This window comes from Arachis ipaensis, chromosome B5 (assembly GCF_059453495.1).
Source record: "Arachis ipaensis isolate K30076 ecotype BB chromosome B5, ASM5945349v1, whole genome shotgun sequence".
NCBI lineage: Eukaryota > Viridiplantae > Streptophyta > Magnoliopsida > Fabales > Fabaceae > Arachis > Arachis ipaensis.
Window position 1 is genome coordinate 13,236,960 of NC_142440.1, and position 17,678 is coordinate 13,254,637.

At 35.8% G+C, this 17,678-nt stretch overlaps 1 pseudogene; it reads left to right on the forward strand.

The window, feature by feature from the left end:
- LOC148563409 (uncharacterized) lies at positions 1 to 16,091 on the forward strand (annotated as a pseudogene).
- The last annotated feature ends 1,587 nt before the right edge of the window (positions 16,092 to 17,678 follow it).

Here is a 17,678-nt window from a genome sequence, read left to right on the forward strand (position 1 = left end):
ATGGGCCCGGTTTGTTCGGTTTGGTCCGTTCGGTCTAATTTTAGGTCAAATCTTTTAAAATTAGTATTAAAATTCATATTTTAATTATCTCTACCTCACTATTAAATTTAATTTTTTAATTTTTTTAAATAATAATTAATTTATTGGCTAATTATTTACTAATTTCGTGAGTTTTACACTTCCAGAAAAAATTCAAGGCTGTTGAAGTTTGTCGTAAATTGGGTGAGAAATTTGGTGAGATTATTGACATTGATTTTTTCTCTATCAGAAAAAAGGAATCTAAAATCCTTAAATCTAGAGTTCTGAGTAATGGTGATAAAAGGGTGAAAGGCTCGATTCGGATGGCTGCTCCAGGAGGTAAGGTGCTGGAAATTGGATTGAGATATGAGCATATTGGAATTTTTTGCACCTATTGTGCTCACCTTGAACATGATTCAAAGCACTGTCAGATCTTCATGTCAGACTTTGCTTCAAATAAAACTAAAGTGGAAAGCATTGGCAACTGAGTGAATTGACAATAACGATTGTGATAATAAAAGTAATTTCAACAATCAACAATCTAAGCCTTCACAACCAAGGAAAAAGTTTGCCCCTTTTTGGTTGCTTGAAAGTTTCTTTAAGTTGAATGTGAAGGATAAAAAGACCAACGTCCAAAGGAGTACAGATTCCTCAAGCCAAATTTCAAAATTAGCTTGGCAGTCAATGACAAAATCTGATTCTCCTATTATATTAGAAGATATTACAGGCTCTATAAATGAAATCCAAAAAATCAATCAAATAGTAATAGAAAAAGTTAGCAGCAAAAACCTGAATCTAAAACAGATAGTAAGACAGAGCCATTATTCTCATAACCAATCGGATGAGACAAAGCAAATAGTCTTTAGCAAAAAAAATGAGTTTATGGTCAAGCAGATGTGTGTTGAATAGGAGCTAATTGCTGATCGAAAGGTGGAGGGTGTTATCCAGTTAATGACACTCCTAAATCCATGAAAGTGTTATTATAGAATTGTTCAGATTTAGAAAGACTCTTGACAATTCACAATCTTAAAAGGATTATTTAATTCCACTCTGCCGAATTGATTTTTCTTTGCAAAACGAAAAACTAATCTAAACACGGTAAAAATTCAGAACTTATAGTTACTTTAATTGGCAAATTGTTGATCTTACTATTAGTGCGAATAGACTTACATTAGTATAAAAGGATAATTCTGTTGTGTAAATTATCAATTGTTCAAGGTTTATATTGCTATCTCGATAAAAAATAAACATTCTGACGTATCAAAATATACACACGTGTCTCTAACTTCTCTCTTTGACTTTCTCCTCTATTATAAATCTGATTCCTACCACTTGTCATTAGGACCAAAAGAATTCTCAATAAACATCATGAGGATAAAAACACTGGTGTGTATCTTATTGTTTTTCTACACCACGAACATCACTATAATTGAATTGTATCACAGTTCTAAGTATCATCTCGATTACATTAGTTTGGGTATTATATGTGTGACTTTTGGAATTATTGAACATAACTTCTGTCAGGACTATATTGTTCTTAATTTAATAATAGAAAACCTTAGAAATAAGTTAATTATATACTATTTTGTGACTGTACTTAATTATTTTCCTTCACTTTTATTATTTATCTCCCTGCAATTTTAAAATTGGCTAATTTTTTTAATATTAATTAAATAGAATTAATAGTCAAATTAGTTCTTGAAAGATAATATATTTTTTAAATTCATTTCTGAAAATTTTTTTAATCAAATTAGTCATTCAAAAATTGCGAATTAATCATATTTGTCCTCCAGTCACTCCATTAACAATTTTCTTCAAATATTGATGTTGTAAAACGTTAATTGATAATATATATAATACTTGATATGTCTAATTGGATATTAACCAAATATGTTTATGAAAATTTATTAATTTAGTCATTTCCCCCCATTACAAAAATTATATTCCTAATATGACCTAGTAAATAAATTGATAAATTTTCGCAAACATATTTAGTCAACGCCTAATTGAATATGTTATTTGTCATGTATGCTATCAGTTAACATTTCACATCATCAATCGTTGACGAGAATTGTGAGTGGAGTAACTGAAAGACAGATATAATTAATTTGTAATATTTGAAGGATCAATTTGATTAAAAAAAATTTTTAGGGACGAATTTAAAAAATACCTTATATTTCAGAGATTAATTTGACTATTAACTCTAATTAAATATGTGTAATATGTTGATATTGAAAATTTGAGTATTTTTCTTTTATACGGCGTTATTTTTTTAAATTAATATCAATTAAATCGGACGATCCGATTTGTTTGAAAAAAAAAAACAAACTACAAATTAGAGGAATTTGTATTTTTAAATTCTTTTGTTTTTGAAAATAAAAATTAGAGGATTCAATTTCAATATATATATATTTTTTTATTTTTGAAAGACGCAAATTGGGGTCCGATTTATGATTTTTTTAAAAAAATATAAATAAGACAATACAATTTATAGATATCATAAGCAACAAAATAGTATGGATGAGAATGTGGATGTTGTTGCAGAGTTTCTATTATGATACGTTTTATGGTGATTTGGGATTGAATGATGATCATTTCAAGCAAATTGAGGCTGAGGCGTTGAAGGTAGCTGGGGTATTTCTCATCCTTCTTTTTTCTGTGTGTTTATGTGTGTTTATTTATAGAGTTGTTTCTTGTTACTGTGTGTGTTTGTAATAAATAGCCAATAGTTGTTAGATTGTTATCTATTAACTTGACAATTTTTGTAATAATGTACTAAATGGTATCTCAAAATTTATGTGGCTTTGAGAATATTTGTACTCTACCATTCTGGTATTCACAAAAGATTTTAAATTTCAACCCTGTGAATTAGAATTCTTCATCTAGTTGTTAGTTGGTTATTCCTTTTTATCAGTATGCTAAATTGCTAATGCAAAGTTTTTGGATTTTTTTGAGTGTTATTGCTCAGTATAATAAGTTTGTAGTTCCCTTAATATATATGATGGTTGATGAGCATTGGAGAAACAACCTTTTGAGCGCATTGAAGTAACACGTGATCAAGCACTTGAGATGTTTTCAGATAATGAGTTCAAGGCAAGCATAGCAGTGTGTAGTAGCTCTGTTATCTTTTGCACCACATTAGCATATTGATTTGAACAACACATTGCCTATTTTGTTTCTTCTGTAGCCTATGATATCATTAATTATTTGGTATTACTAAAGACATTTTCAAAAGTTAGATGGTGTTTCTATTTTCTAAAATAATTCACTATATCTATTATAATCTATAGAGAAAGATGTTTTTATAAAAAAAAAAAAAAACTTTTTGTACATTCCTATACAATAGAGCATAGGAAATAAAATAAATTTAAAAAGATAAAATATGATGTTTTAGGATATCTAATGAATAAAAATTATTTTATAGTCCTAAAAAAATGATCACATAATTCATCAAATTTTAAAGGATATATAAGATACTTTTAAAAATATAAAAAACACAAAACCTTTCTTAATATTTAACACAAATTTGTTGTAAAATCTTTTTATATTAGTAATTAATATTTAAAAATAACAAATGCTTTCAATTGTTGAATACTTTTTTAGATCGTTTAGAAAAAAACTAGATTCAAACTAGAGAAAAACAGTAATATTTTACGAATAACTAAGAGTACCCTTCGAAATATTATCATTAAGAAATCAGTACCCATTCATAAAATATTTTACATCAAATCTCTACATGAATAACTCATGCCACGTTATCACACCTATGACATTCAACCACCTAAACATCCATATCTCATGACTAATTAAATATGAGTAATTATCCAAATCAATCCTCAAAAATTTTAGAATTGGATATTTTTGTCCCCAAGAAAAATTAATACACAGATCAATCTCTAAAATTTTACTCCAGCAGACAAATCAGTCTCCAGTTTCATTTTCTGACAGAATAATTACCCAGATTAGTCCCTAAAGATTTTAAAAATAAACATTTTAGTCTCCAAAAAAAACTAATGTATAAATCAATCCCCAACGTTGATCTGGGTAATTACTCTACCAAAAAATGAACTGGGAACTAATTTATCTGCCGGAATAAAATCTTGGGGATTGATCTGTGTATTAATTTTCTTTGAGAACTAAAATGTCCGATTCTAAAATCTTTAGAAACTGATTTGGGTAATTACTCATTAAATATTTATAAACTCATTTCAAGCCACTTCAATAATCCCAATTGACAACAACAAAATTATAAATATTATAAAAGTGATGAGGCTGTTACCAAGCACACTTTTTAAATAATTTGCAACAATTTGAGCCAAACAAAAATAACTGAGATTAGTATCGCAAAAAAGTGCAATTAATAAAATAAAATTATAATTATGATTTTTATTATATACATTGTAATTAAATTCAATGTTTAATATATACTTTTCAAATAAATTTAACCCACTGTCAAAAAAATAAATAAATTCAACCCATTTATTTATTTATTTTTTATTTTGTAAGTAAAAAGTAGTTACAGGAGACATTAAATTTGTTTTAAGATTATACAATTTATTCTCAATAAAGAAAGCATTGCTTTCTAAGTTTATTAAAAATTAGGAAGATTACTTAAGATGATTTTTATTATTATTTTCTAAAGATTTTTTTAATGTAATCATCTTTAAAATGCATATTATCCTCAAGCGACGTGCAACGATTTTTCCAAGAAAACTCCTGATTAAATTTTTGGAAAAATGATGATTCTAGTCTATTTTATATAATGTCACTCTATATATAATTTTTTTATATTGTATATTGCATGAATTTATAGAAAAAAGTGACATTATTAAAATTAGAGTGTTAATATTCAATTGTTAAAATTTGATGTTATTGTTCCTAATAGTACTTTTTACACAGGCAAGCATCAATTTCTCTCTTGCATAAATTGATCAAGTTGATCTATAGGCAAGGTTTGCATTGTTGTATATATTATCCTGGTTAAAAATAATTATTCACTTGAAAATACTGAGAGAGAATGAGAGAGGGGGGTGAAAAACACTGAGAAGGGTAGAAGTAGGTTTTTTCGTAGGGATCCTAAGGTTTGGAATAGAAAAGAGTACTATCGATTGGAAAACGAATCGTTTATTATATTCGTTGACCATCTTCCAGAAGATATTTTCAAGAAAGAGTTGCATCATCTGTTCAATTCAATTGGACTGGGCGGATAAATGATATCTACCTGCCACGAAAACAAAAACATAGAACCCTGTACATTTTTGCGTTCATCCGATATACAACGAAGGGAGGAGCTACGAAGGCTATTGCGAAAATGAATGGGATGAGATTACGAGGTAAGATTGTCATAGTAGGAGAAGCTAGATATCGACGCACAAAGGAAGTGAAAATTACGACGGGACATCAAGAGGAAAACTAGGCACGTAATTCATTCAAGGCTCAACCCTTACATGAAGTGCGACAAAAGGATGAGAGGAGCAATGTGAAGGAGTTGAAGAAGAAGGAAGCACCAGGGGAACCGCATGGCAATAGGTGGACGAAGAAGTTGGAAGTGCCGGTGGCAAAAGAAAACCTGGTCTGGCTGCAGAGGAGTCTAGTAGGCGGAATAACAAAGACAATTGACTATAACTCTTTCAAGGCCATGATCAGGAAGAATATACCCCAGGTGGTGGAAATCAGAGAACTAGGAGCACACAAAGCACTCCTGACGTTTGACAGTATTCTTAGTGCTGAAGAGGCCTACATGTTCAAACTGAACAACCTCCTCAAGTTTTTTCATAGTGTATGGAGATGGGATGAGGAGGAGCAGAGCGATACTCGAAGGGTATGGCTAGAGTGTTTCGGTATTCCCTTGCATACATGGTCACTAGATACATTCAAGTTGATAGGAAGCCAATGGGAGAAGTTGTTGGATGTGACCAAGCCACGAAATCATGCCTCTCCTTCAACGTGGCGCGGGTGCAAATTGACACTTGTTGTATGGACAGAATCAACGAGTGGATCCACATCACAATTGGGACTAGTGGGTTCGACGTCCTAGTTAAAGAGGTTGGTCACGAGAGCTTTGGAAGGGAGTTTCAGATTGAGGAAATAGGTAAACCTTATTTTCCAGAAATATGCGAGTTCTCCGGTGCGCGCGGTGGTTTGGTAATCGGTGATCCGGCGGCTGAATTGGTGATGGCGACTCCAAGGGAGGAAGATTATGGAAAGGACAATTTGGTAATTCAAGAAGACATATTGAATGAATGGAATAATGGCAAATCAATTCAATTTCAAATTCCAAGAGTAACGGAAGGCATTGTTTCAGATGGAATCGCTAAATTAAAGGAATATGCTGATTTGGTTAATGATTCGGGTTCAGAACAAACGGTTAGTTGGGGATATGATAATGGGCTGAAGGAAGGTTGTTATTGTACAAAAAAGGGAGTCCAAGCATGGGGTGATGGTTGGGCCAAAAACAAGAAGAGATACAGCAGGTTGGAGGAATTAAATGTGGGCTGCCTCACCATAGGCCCAAAACAAACTGAACATGTCACATGCAGCCCAGCTAAGGCTCATACGTGGATTGCTGGGGAGCATGCTTCAACTCAGGCGGGCCGGGTAGGGTTCCATCCGGGTCGAGGGTGTCCAGCAGCGAAGGAGAGCGCCGTGGCTGATGACCTGACAGATATGGAGACTCTGAACATTGGCCAGTCTGGAGCGGCAGTACCACGACAAGGCCGAGACCACCTGGACGATTACCATGACTCCATCGGGAGAGTTGAGGGGGATGTCGTGCTCGGGACAGGTTGCGATGCGGGCATTGATAAACCACTATTTTATGGTTTATCTTGTGCTCAATTGAGTGGTTTTTATCGACTCTTTACCCACTTATTCATACTATTTGCATGGTTTTACATTTGCCTTCCTAATTATGTGCTTTGATTGAAAACATGCTTCTTTGATCTTGTAATTGCTAATATTAATCCTCTCTTATTACCATTAGATGCCTTGATATGTGTGTTAAGTGATTTCAGAGACTACAGGGCAGGAATGGCTTAGAGGATAGAAAGGAAGCGTGCAAAAATGGAAGGAATACAAGAAGTTGAAGAAGTTGCTAAGCTGTCCAGCCTGACCTCTCTGCACTCAAACGGCTATAACTTTAGCTACAGAGGTCCAAACGACGCGGTTCCAGTTGCGTTGGAAAGCTAACATCCGGGACTTCGATTTAATATATAATATGTCATAGTTGCTCTGACGCTAGGCGACGCGACCGCGTGCTCCATGCGGACGCATCGCAGTGACGGAAATTCAGCATGTTTGAATTCGCAACCAGCGAATTCTGGGTTGTTTCTGATCCAGTTCTCGGCCCAGAAAACACAGATTAGGGGCTATAAAGTGGAGGAATGCATCCATTCATAAGGATGCTCTCATATTTACAATTTTAAGATTTAGATGTAGTTTTTAGAGAGAGGTTCTCTCCTCTCTCTTAGGATTAGGATTTAGGATTTCTCTTAGTTTTAGGAGCGACTCTCAATCACAGGTTCTTTATTTTTATTTATTTTCTCAATTCAATTTATGAACATCTATGCCAGATTTAATTTTTTTTGTTAATGCAATTTGAGGTATTTTCAAATTTAATTTTACTTTGCTTTACTTATATTGATGCTTTTTAATTTAGATATTTTCTTCCTTTTGGCTTTGGTTAAGTAATTGGTAATGCTTGAGCTGTCAATAAAGCAGTGATTGAAATTGGGAGTTACTCCAATAACTCTAGTCTTTCCATAGGAATTGACTAGGACCTGAGGATTAAACTAATTAATCCACTTGATCTACCTTCATAGTTAGAGGTTAACAAAGTGAGATTAAAATCCAAATTTCATCACAATTGATAAGGATAGGACCTCCAGTTCTAATACCTTGCCAAGAGTTTATTTTATTATTATTATTTTATTTTTCTTATCATTCAACATACTGCTTCCCTACTTTCTAAAACCCCTACCTTACAAGACTCATAACCAATAATAAGAACATACCTCCCTGCAATTCCTTGAGAAGACGACCCGAGGTTTAAATACTCGGTTATCAATTTTAAAAGGGGTTTGTTACTTGTGACAACCAAAACGTTTGTATGAAAGGACTTTTGAAGGTTTAGAAACTATACTTGCAACGAGGATTTATCCGCAAATTTCTAGACCACGCAAAAGTTCTCTCATCAAAATGGCGCCGTTGCCGGGAAATTGCAAACGTGTGCCTTATTATTGGTTATTCTAAATATTTTTACTTTTTGCTTGTTTATTTGTTTTTATTTTTTTTGTTTTTATTTTTGCTTTTTTTTTATAAATTAAGAGGTTATTGGTTTTTATTTAATTATTAAAAAAAATTTTCAAAAAAAATTTTGGTATTCATCTTGATCTTCAAGTTGTTCTTCCTGTTCATCTTGATCTTCAAGTTGTTCTTAGTTGTTTTCTTCGTTTTGATCTAAAAATTTTTAAATTTGGTGTCATTTTATTGTTTTTCTCTTTCCTTATTAAATTCAAAATTCAAAATTTAAAACTCAAATTTCAAATTTTAAATTTCAAATTTCAATTTTCAAAATTCAAATTAAAAAAATTTTAAAATTCAAATTTTCAAATTTCAAAATTTAAATTTCAAAATTCAAATATTTTTCAAAAATCATATCTTTTTCAAAATCTTATCTTATCTTATTTCAAAAATCAAATTTAAAATTTTAAAAATCAAACTTTTTCAAAATTTAAATATTTTTCAAATTCATATCTTATATTGTTGACTTTTTCAAAATTCAAATTTCAAAATTAAAAAAAATTCAAATTTAAAAATTTTTCAAATTTCAAATTTCAAATTTTAAAATTCAAAACTTAATTTTCAAATTCAAAAATTTAAATTTCAATAACCTTTTAGTTTAAATTATTTTTATTTTTGTTTTTAATTTTTATTTACTACTATGAACTCTCACCCATTTGGCTATGAGTCTGGTTACAATTATATTATAGGAAGAGGAAATTACAATGAGAACAAGCATCAAGGTTGGAACAATCTAAGATGGGAGGAGCCACAAGGATTTGATCAACCCTCATGGCAACATCCACCTCCAATGGACTATCAACAAACACCACCATATGCCTATAAACCCTCTCCTCAACACAGCTTTGAACCACCATACTCACAAGCCACCTACAACCATTCACCTCCATATGACCCTAATCCGTATCCACCATACCAACCACCCTATGAACCAAATGAACTCTCCTATCCACCCCAAACCTCCATGGAGAAAGCACTTGCCGATCTAAACTCTACTATACAAGCTCTCTTCGCCCAAATCGGACCACCAAATACCTTCAACAATCAACCCTCAAGATCTAGTGCACTTCCTTGTCAACCACAGAATGATCTCTCCATCCCATCACCACCATCCATGGAAGAGCACCCACATCCATCAATCCAAGAGCAACATGATCTCAATGATGCTATTGACATGGAACAAGAGAGAAGGGATCATCTTCGCGAATCCATACTTCATAAGGAGCTAGAGGAGGCCCTAAAGGTGAAGGTAGTAAAAACCCTTGGAGTCGAAGGAGTGGTTGAAGAATTAGTGAAGGAAGAATCAAGGGATCATCTCAAGGAAGCAGCGGATCGATTTCATGCAACTCTATATCAACTAAATCAAGCGATAAGTCAATTAGGTTCCCGACGCTCGGACACTCAAAGTGCTCCCATGGCTTCATGTGGGCAATCTAATGAAGAACGTAGCATGAAGGAGATATTAGAAACTCCAGTGGACAGTACGGAGCATGACCTTGTACTGGAACAAGTGGAGGAAGCTGTAATTATCGAAGAAGAAGAAGTGGTTGCAGACTTAGGAGATGCTGAACCTCCATGGGAAAGTCAGGTTATAGAACCTCCTTCCAAGGCGATTGAAATTGATGTTAAGGAGGATGTACAACCTCCAAGGCATATCATGATTAAGAACTTGGAAGAGGTCGATCAAGAGATGGAGATTAAAGAAGAAGAAGCACAGCCTCCCATGCCCTTGGTAAGCAATGAAGAGGAGATTGAATTGGAAGAAAGCTACCAAGAGGAAGATGTTGAAATTGAAGAAGCTTGCAAAGAGGTGGTAATTATCAGAGAAGAGCACAAGGGAGTGGAGCTTGCAATTTCATTAAAAATACCTCCCCATAAGTTGCCATCATCCTTCACAACATTCAAGTGGGTAAAATTCATATCCCTTAGCTTTCTAATTCCACTTGAATATGGGCTACTGGAGACGGATGGTCAACTTAGAGCTCTTTGTGGCATTAAGAGTAAGAGGAAGATGGCCAGTGGTAAGAATTATCCTGCAAGGTTCATTATGGTTGGAAGCTTTAAGTTTAAACGCAAAGATTGGTGTAAAGCTCAACTGAATGAGTCTAGGAAGTTGTTTTGCCGCTTTAGTGAGAATTCAGATTGCTTGCTACCCGGATGTAATCATGATGATCAACACAAAGACGGGTATAAAAGCAAAGTTTGGGATCCTGGAGTCTGTTCTGACATTCAGCATACTGGAAGCCTTGTCACTTACTTTAACTTACTCGAAGGCTTTCTGCGCCTCGTTTGGGACCCCGGAGGCTGTTGGAATTTCAAACACTAGTGGAGATTTTTGGATGAATACAAGCATAAGCCACCATAACAGGAAGCTCATCAAATGTCCAACTTAAGGACTTTAACTAAAAGTGCTAGGTGGGAGACAACCCACCATGGTATGATCGTTCTTTTTTTCATCTTTATTTAGTTTTATTTGTTTTCGAGTTTTATTTTATTTTATTATATTGAACCTGGAGTTTTGCATCACATTCATATTAACACTGCATTCTGCATCTTTTCAGATTAAAAAAAAAAAAAAGAAGTACGCACGCGACGCGGCAGCGTCGCTGACGCGTCCGCGTCATGTGGGGAAAATGGCTCCCACGCGACCGCGTCACTCACGCGGCCGCGTGACCTGGAAATCGACGTATGAAGGGTGCACGACCGAAAGTTGTGCGAGAGTGGTGCTGGACTGGTGCTGACCGCACACGCCATACCACGCGGACGCATGGCTCACGCGTCCGCGTCATATCCCCATGATGGCCACTCACGCGATCGCGTCGACCACACGACCGCGTCACCCTGGATTTTGGCAATACCAAGTTTCGAACAGAGAGTTGTGCGACCGCGAGGCTGCACTCGCGCCACTAGCACAAATCGAGTCACGCGATCGCGTGCCCCACGCGTCCGCGTCACCTAACCTTTTTTGCGCACCACGCGACCGCGTCACCCATGCGACCGCGTCGCCAGCGTCGCACAACCTATCCAGATTAGTGCCAATTTTCTTATCTTTTCTTCTCCGAATCCTTATTCTTCTTGTCTTTTCTTATTTCTTTCTTCTTCCTTTCTTATTTTCTCTCACTTCCATTCTATTTTATTTAATTTATTTGCATACTTTCATTCATTGCATATTTTTATTTTTCCAAAATTATTATTGGTGTTCAAATATTCTTATTCAACTGTTACATCTTTTCTTGAATTACTTTGGTGCTTAGTAACTTGTTTTACACTGTGGGATGATATTAATTATCTGCCAATGCCAATCTTTTATGATACTTGCACTTCATTTGCATTGACATGAATTTACATTGTCTTTCATTACCCACTCTCTCCTCCCATTGTTGCAAATTTTTGCACTCTTGATCTGCCATGTACTTCTACTGTTTTCTCACTTGCATGTTGTAGCTACCATGTAATTGAGACCCTTATTATCTGGCATTAACACCCATATTTTATTTACTTTCTATCTTTATTTTGGGTTACTTTTCTTCTTTTCCCTCTTCTTTCAGGATGGCCACCACAAATGGAGAGGAAAAGCTTCTTAATGGGAGAGACAAACAAGTTCCTACGCACATTTCTTGATGAGAAAAGTATCAGTTGAAGCAACCCGTCCACTTGCACATCTTAGCATGCACCGAGGACGGTGCAATCTTTAAGTGTGGGGAGGTCGATACCGACTTCCATGGGTTAGTTACTTCATATTTTAGCACCAATGTTTAATTTTCTTTGTTAAATTAGTTGTTGCATTTGCATATTTGTTTGATTTTATGCATTTAGTTACTACTTGGTTAAAGTAATAAAACTCTTTTAAGACCCTATCTTTGAAAAATTTCACTAATTTAAATTGAAAATTTTTTATGTTAAAACTTGTTTGAAGTTGTATTTGGAACATGATTTTTGAGCTAAAGAACACACAACCTGTGAGATTTTGAGCTTATTTACATGGTTACATTATTTAACCATAAATTTTTTCCTGTGTGTTTCCTTCTCTATGATTGTAATCTATATTTTGTTCCAATCTATATGTCCATTATTTAGTGTATTTACATGCTTGCATATGATTGAGGCCATTGTTTAATTTTAGCTCACTTATCCCAAATAAGCCTACTCTTTAAATCACCCTTGTCAGCTACTTTGAGCCTTTTTAATCCCCATTTGTTCTGTATTTTACCACATTACTAGCCTTAAAGCAGAAAAATAATTAAATATCCCAATTGAATCTTTGGTTAGCTTAAGATAGGGATTGTGTAATAATTAAGTGTGGAAAAACTGTGGAAATATGGGTTAATAAGGGAATGTATCTGATGAGCGGATAATTCATACGCTTTTTGGCATTGTTTTTAGTATATTTTTAGTATATTTTAGTTAGTTTTTATTATATTTTTATTAGTTTTTAAATAAAAATCACTTTTCTGAGCTTTACTATGAGTTTGTATGTTTTTCTATGATTTCAGGTATTTTCTGGCTGAAATTGAGGGACCTGAGCAAAAATTTGATTTAGAGGCTGAAAAAGGACTGCAGATGCTGTTGGATTCTGACCTCCCTGCACTCAAAGTGGATTTTCTGGAGCTACAGAAGCCCAATTGGCGCGCTCTTAATTGCGTTGGAAAGTAGACATCCTGGGCTTTCCAGCAATATATAATAGTTCATACTTTGCCCGAGATTTGATGGTCCAAACAGGCGTTCCAAGTCAGCTCAAGAATTCTGGCGTTTAACTCCAGAACTGGCACAAAAGCTGGAGTTAAACGCCCAAACTGGCATAAAAGCTGGCGTTTAACTCCAGGAAATGTCTCTACACATGTAAGCTTCAATGCTCAGCCCAAGCACACAACAAGTGGGCCCCGGAAGTGGATTTTTACAATAAATACCCTAGCTTACTCACTTTCTGTAACCCTAGGTCACTAGTTTACTATAAATACTACTTTCAGTGATTCATCTTGCACCTCATGACACTTTACACGTTTCTTGTTGTGTTCTCTACGGCATGAGTCTCTAAACCCCATTGTTGGGGGTGAGGAGCTCTGTTGTTATTCATGAATTAATGCAATTACTACTGTTTTCCATTCTATTACGCTTGCTTCCATTCTAAGATATTCATTCGCACTTCAACTTGATGAATGTGATGATCCGTGACACTCATCATCATTCTCACCTATGAACGCGTGCCTGACAACCACCTCCGTTCTACTTTAGATTGAATGCATATCTCTTAGCCTCATGATTCAAATCAGAGTCTTCGTGGTATAAGCTAGAATCATTGGCGGTCATTCCTGAGATCCGGAACGTCTAAACCTTGTCTGTGGTATTCTGAGTAGGATCTGGGAAGGGATGACTGTGACGAGTTTCAAACTCGCGAGTGTTGGGCGTAGTGACAGACGCAAAAGGATCAATGGATCCTATTCCGACATGATCGAGAACCGACAGATGATTAGCCGTGCGGTGACAGCATTTGGAACATTTTCACTGAGAGGACGGGATGTAGCCATTAACAACGGTGATGCCCAACATAAAGCTTGCCATGGAAGGAGCCTTGCGTGCATGAAGAAGAAGATAATAGGAAAGCAGAGATTCAGAAGACAAAGCATCTCCAAAGCCTCAACCTGTTCTTCATTACTGCATAACAAGTATTTATTTCATGTTCTTTTACTTTTTACAATTAAATCTGAGAATTATTGATATCCTGACTAAGAGTTACAAGATAACCATAGCTTGCTTCAAGCCGACAATCTCCGTGGGATCGACCCTTACTCACGTAAGATATTACTTGGACGACCCAGTGCACTTGCTGGTTAGTTGTGCGGAGTTACAAAAGTGTGATTGTAATTTCGTGCACCAAGTTTTTGGCGCCGTTGCCGGGGATTGTTCGAGTTTGGACAACTGACGGTTTATCTTGTTGCTTAGATTAGGACTAATTTATTTTTGTTGGTTTAGAGTCTTTTATTTGAGTTTAGTTTCATATTTTAAGTTTGGTGTCAATTGCATGCTTTTATCTTCTTTTAATTTTTCAAAATTGCATGTCTTTAGTTCTTCCTTGATTTTTAAAATTTCTAAGTTTGGTGTCTTCTTTGTGTTTTGTTTTAATTTTTCGAAAATTTGTGCTTTATTTTCTAAAAATTTTAAGTTTGGTGTTTATGTGCTTTTATTTACTTAAAATTTTTTCAAAAATTTGTTCTTGGTGTTCATCTTGATCTTCAAAGTGTTCTTGGTGTTCATCTTGACAGTCAAAGTTTTCTTGTTTGTTCTCTGTGTTTTGATCTAAAATTTCTAAGTTTAGTGTCATTTTGTTGTTTTTCTCTTCCCGCATTAAAATTCAAAATAAAAAATATCATTTCCTTACTTTACTCGTAAATTTCGAAATTTTGCATTAATTTAGTCAAAGATTTTCAAAATCATATCTTTTTTTTTAGTCAAGTCAATATTCTAATTTCAAAAATTGATCTTTTCAAATCTTTTTCAAAAATCAAATCTTTTTAATTTCTTGAATCATATCTTTTCAATCATATCTTTTTTTTTTTTAATTTGCAATCATATCTTCTCAATCATATCTTTTTCAAAATAATTCTCAATCATATCTTTTTTTTTATTTGCAATCATATCTTCTAAATCATATCTTCTTCAAAATAATTTTCAATCATATCTTTTTAATTGCTAATTTCAAAATCTTTTTAATTAATTAATTAATTTAGTTTTCAATTTGCTTTGATTTTATTTTCTTTTAGTTTTTGAAATTTTATTTTATTTTCCTTTTATTTTATTTTATTTTATTATTTTTGATCACTTTTAATTAAATAAAAATAAATAAAAATATAATTTATTTGCAATTCATATCAATTCCCTTTTCTCCATCATGGACATAAGTGGAAATGAACAGTCTAGAAGGACTCTGGGGTCATATGCTAACCTCATTACAGCTGCATATGGGAGTAGCATCTGTATACCTCCCATCAAAGCAAGCAGCTTTGAGCTAAATCCTCAGCTCATTATCATGGTGCAGCAAAATTGCCAGTATTCCGGTCTTCCACAGGAAGAACCTACTGAGTTTCTGGCACAGTTCTTACAAATTGCTGACACAGTACGTGATAAAGAAGTGGATCAGGATGTCTACAGATTATTATTGTTTCCATTTGCTGTAAAAGATCAAGCTAAGAGGTGGTTAAATAACCAACCCACATCAAGCATAAAAACATGGAGACAATTGACAGACAAGTTCCTGAATCAATTTTACCCTCCAAAAAGGATGACACAGCTAAGGCTGGACATCCAAGGCTTTAGACAAGAGGATAATGAATCCCTTTATAATGCCTGGGAGAGGTACAGAGGGATGCTGAGAAAATGCCCCTCTGAAATGTTTTCAGAGTGGGTACAGTTAGACATCTCCGCTTTCATCTCAGGCTCCTGCTTTGGTATGTATTGTTGTTGCTGATAAGCTGGAAGCAGAATTTGTTGCTTATAGCCTAGAAATTGACGTTGTTGGTCATAAGCCGGTACTTGAAACCATTGGCCATAAGCCAGTACCTGAAATTGTTGCTCCCATCCTAGGTCATGAAACTATTGCTCATATGGGGTATTTGGTTGCTGAGATCCAAGTGGTGGTGGGGATTGCACTTGTGGTTCATTCACCTCGGCTTCTGTACCTGCAACTCTTTCTGATAATTGTATGTGATTTTTGTACTGCTGTGTTACCTCTCGTAGTACACCGAGAGAGGATGAAAATTGACAATCTCGTTCCCTAATTACAATTTAGGGATAAGTACTTTTTTCGTCCCCAAGGTCTGGGGTCAAAATCGATTTCGTCCCTAGCCTTTTTTTTTTGTTAAAATCATCCTCAACGTTTAAAAACGCTTTAAAATCGTCCTTTTCTATTTTTTGGACCAAATTACCCTCATCATCATCATTCTCCTCTTCACCACCACCACCACCAACAAAAACACAAACACAAACACAACTCCCTCACCCTTCCGGTAACCCCCACCCCCCACCCCCTCACCCCTCACCCGTCACCCTCCACTCCTCACCGCCTCCCCTCACCGCCTCACCTCACCCCCCACCCCTCACTGCCTCCCCCTCACCCCCTCACCTCATCCCCCACCCCTCACTGCCTCCCCCTCACCCTCACCGTACCTCCTCACCCCCCTCACCGTAACTCCCCCCTCCCACCCCTCACCCCACTCGGTCATCATCATCATCATCATCATCATCATCAACAGATTTCATCAACAACAACAAATTTCATCAAAAATTTAGAAGTTTAAATTTCACCAACAACAAATTTCATCAACAACAACAAATTTCATCAAAAACCACAGAAGAAGAAGAAAAGAATAAAAAGCAGCAGAAGGCAGAAAGCAAAAACAGAAAAACAGGGGCGGCGGGGGTTGGACACAGGGGCGACGGCGGGCTGGACGCGGGGCGGCGACGAGGGGCTGGACGCGGGGCGGCGTGGAGCTGGACGCAGGGGCGGCGGCGGGGGGCTGGACGCGGAGCGGCGGCGTGGGGCTGGACGCGGGGCGGCGTGGGGCTGGACGCGGGGTGGCGGCGTGGGGCTGGACGCAGGGGCGGCGGCGGAGGGCTGGACACGGGGCGGCTGCGGGTTGGGGGTGATGGAGTGAGGGTGGGGGGTGGGTGTAGGAGGAAAGGAAAATTGTGTGGGGGGGGGAGGAGAGAAACGAAGAGATCTGATGGGGGGGTGAGGGTGGAGTTTTTTTTTATTTTTATAAATAGTTAAGGGTAATTTGGTCCAAAAAAATAGAAAAGGACGATTTTAAAGCGTTTTTAAACGTTGAGGATGATTTTAACAAAAAAAAGGCTAGGGACGAAATCGATTTTGACCCCAGACATTGGGGACGAAAAAAGTACTTATCCCTTACAATTTATTATAGTAGTCAGAATCCCACATGTTAACTCAAACTCTATTCCTTTCGCTCTCGTCATGATTCTGTGTGCCGGTCAACCGCCTACAATGAGCATCACCAATCTGGAATGGCTCCTCCAGGTGATGTTGTTTAAGTTCGAATCGGCGTCTTACTCAGTCTGCTGAGTGCCACTCTATACAGTCAAATGACACTAACTTAGACTTTGTGGAGCACAACATCAAATGTAAGGATAGGTCTTTAGGAACAACCACTCCCATATATGGCTGCCATATAAATTGGACATCAATAAGCACGACGATAGTAAGTTAAATTATTAGACATAATAAACTTGTTAACAGAAATTGTTAAAACGTATGTTGTTCACTCCCATGCCATTTAGTTGTTACCTAAAGAGTTTTGTAGACCTTCGCATATATCTATTTAGCCGGCACCAATGACTTCACCTAA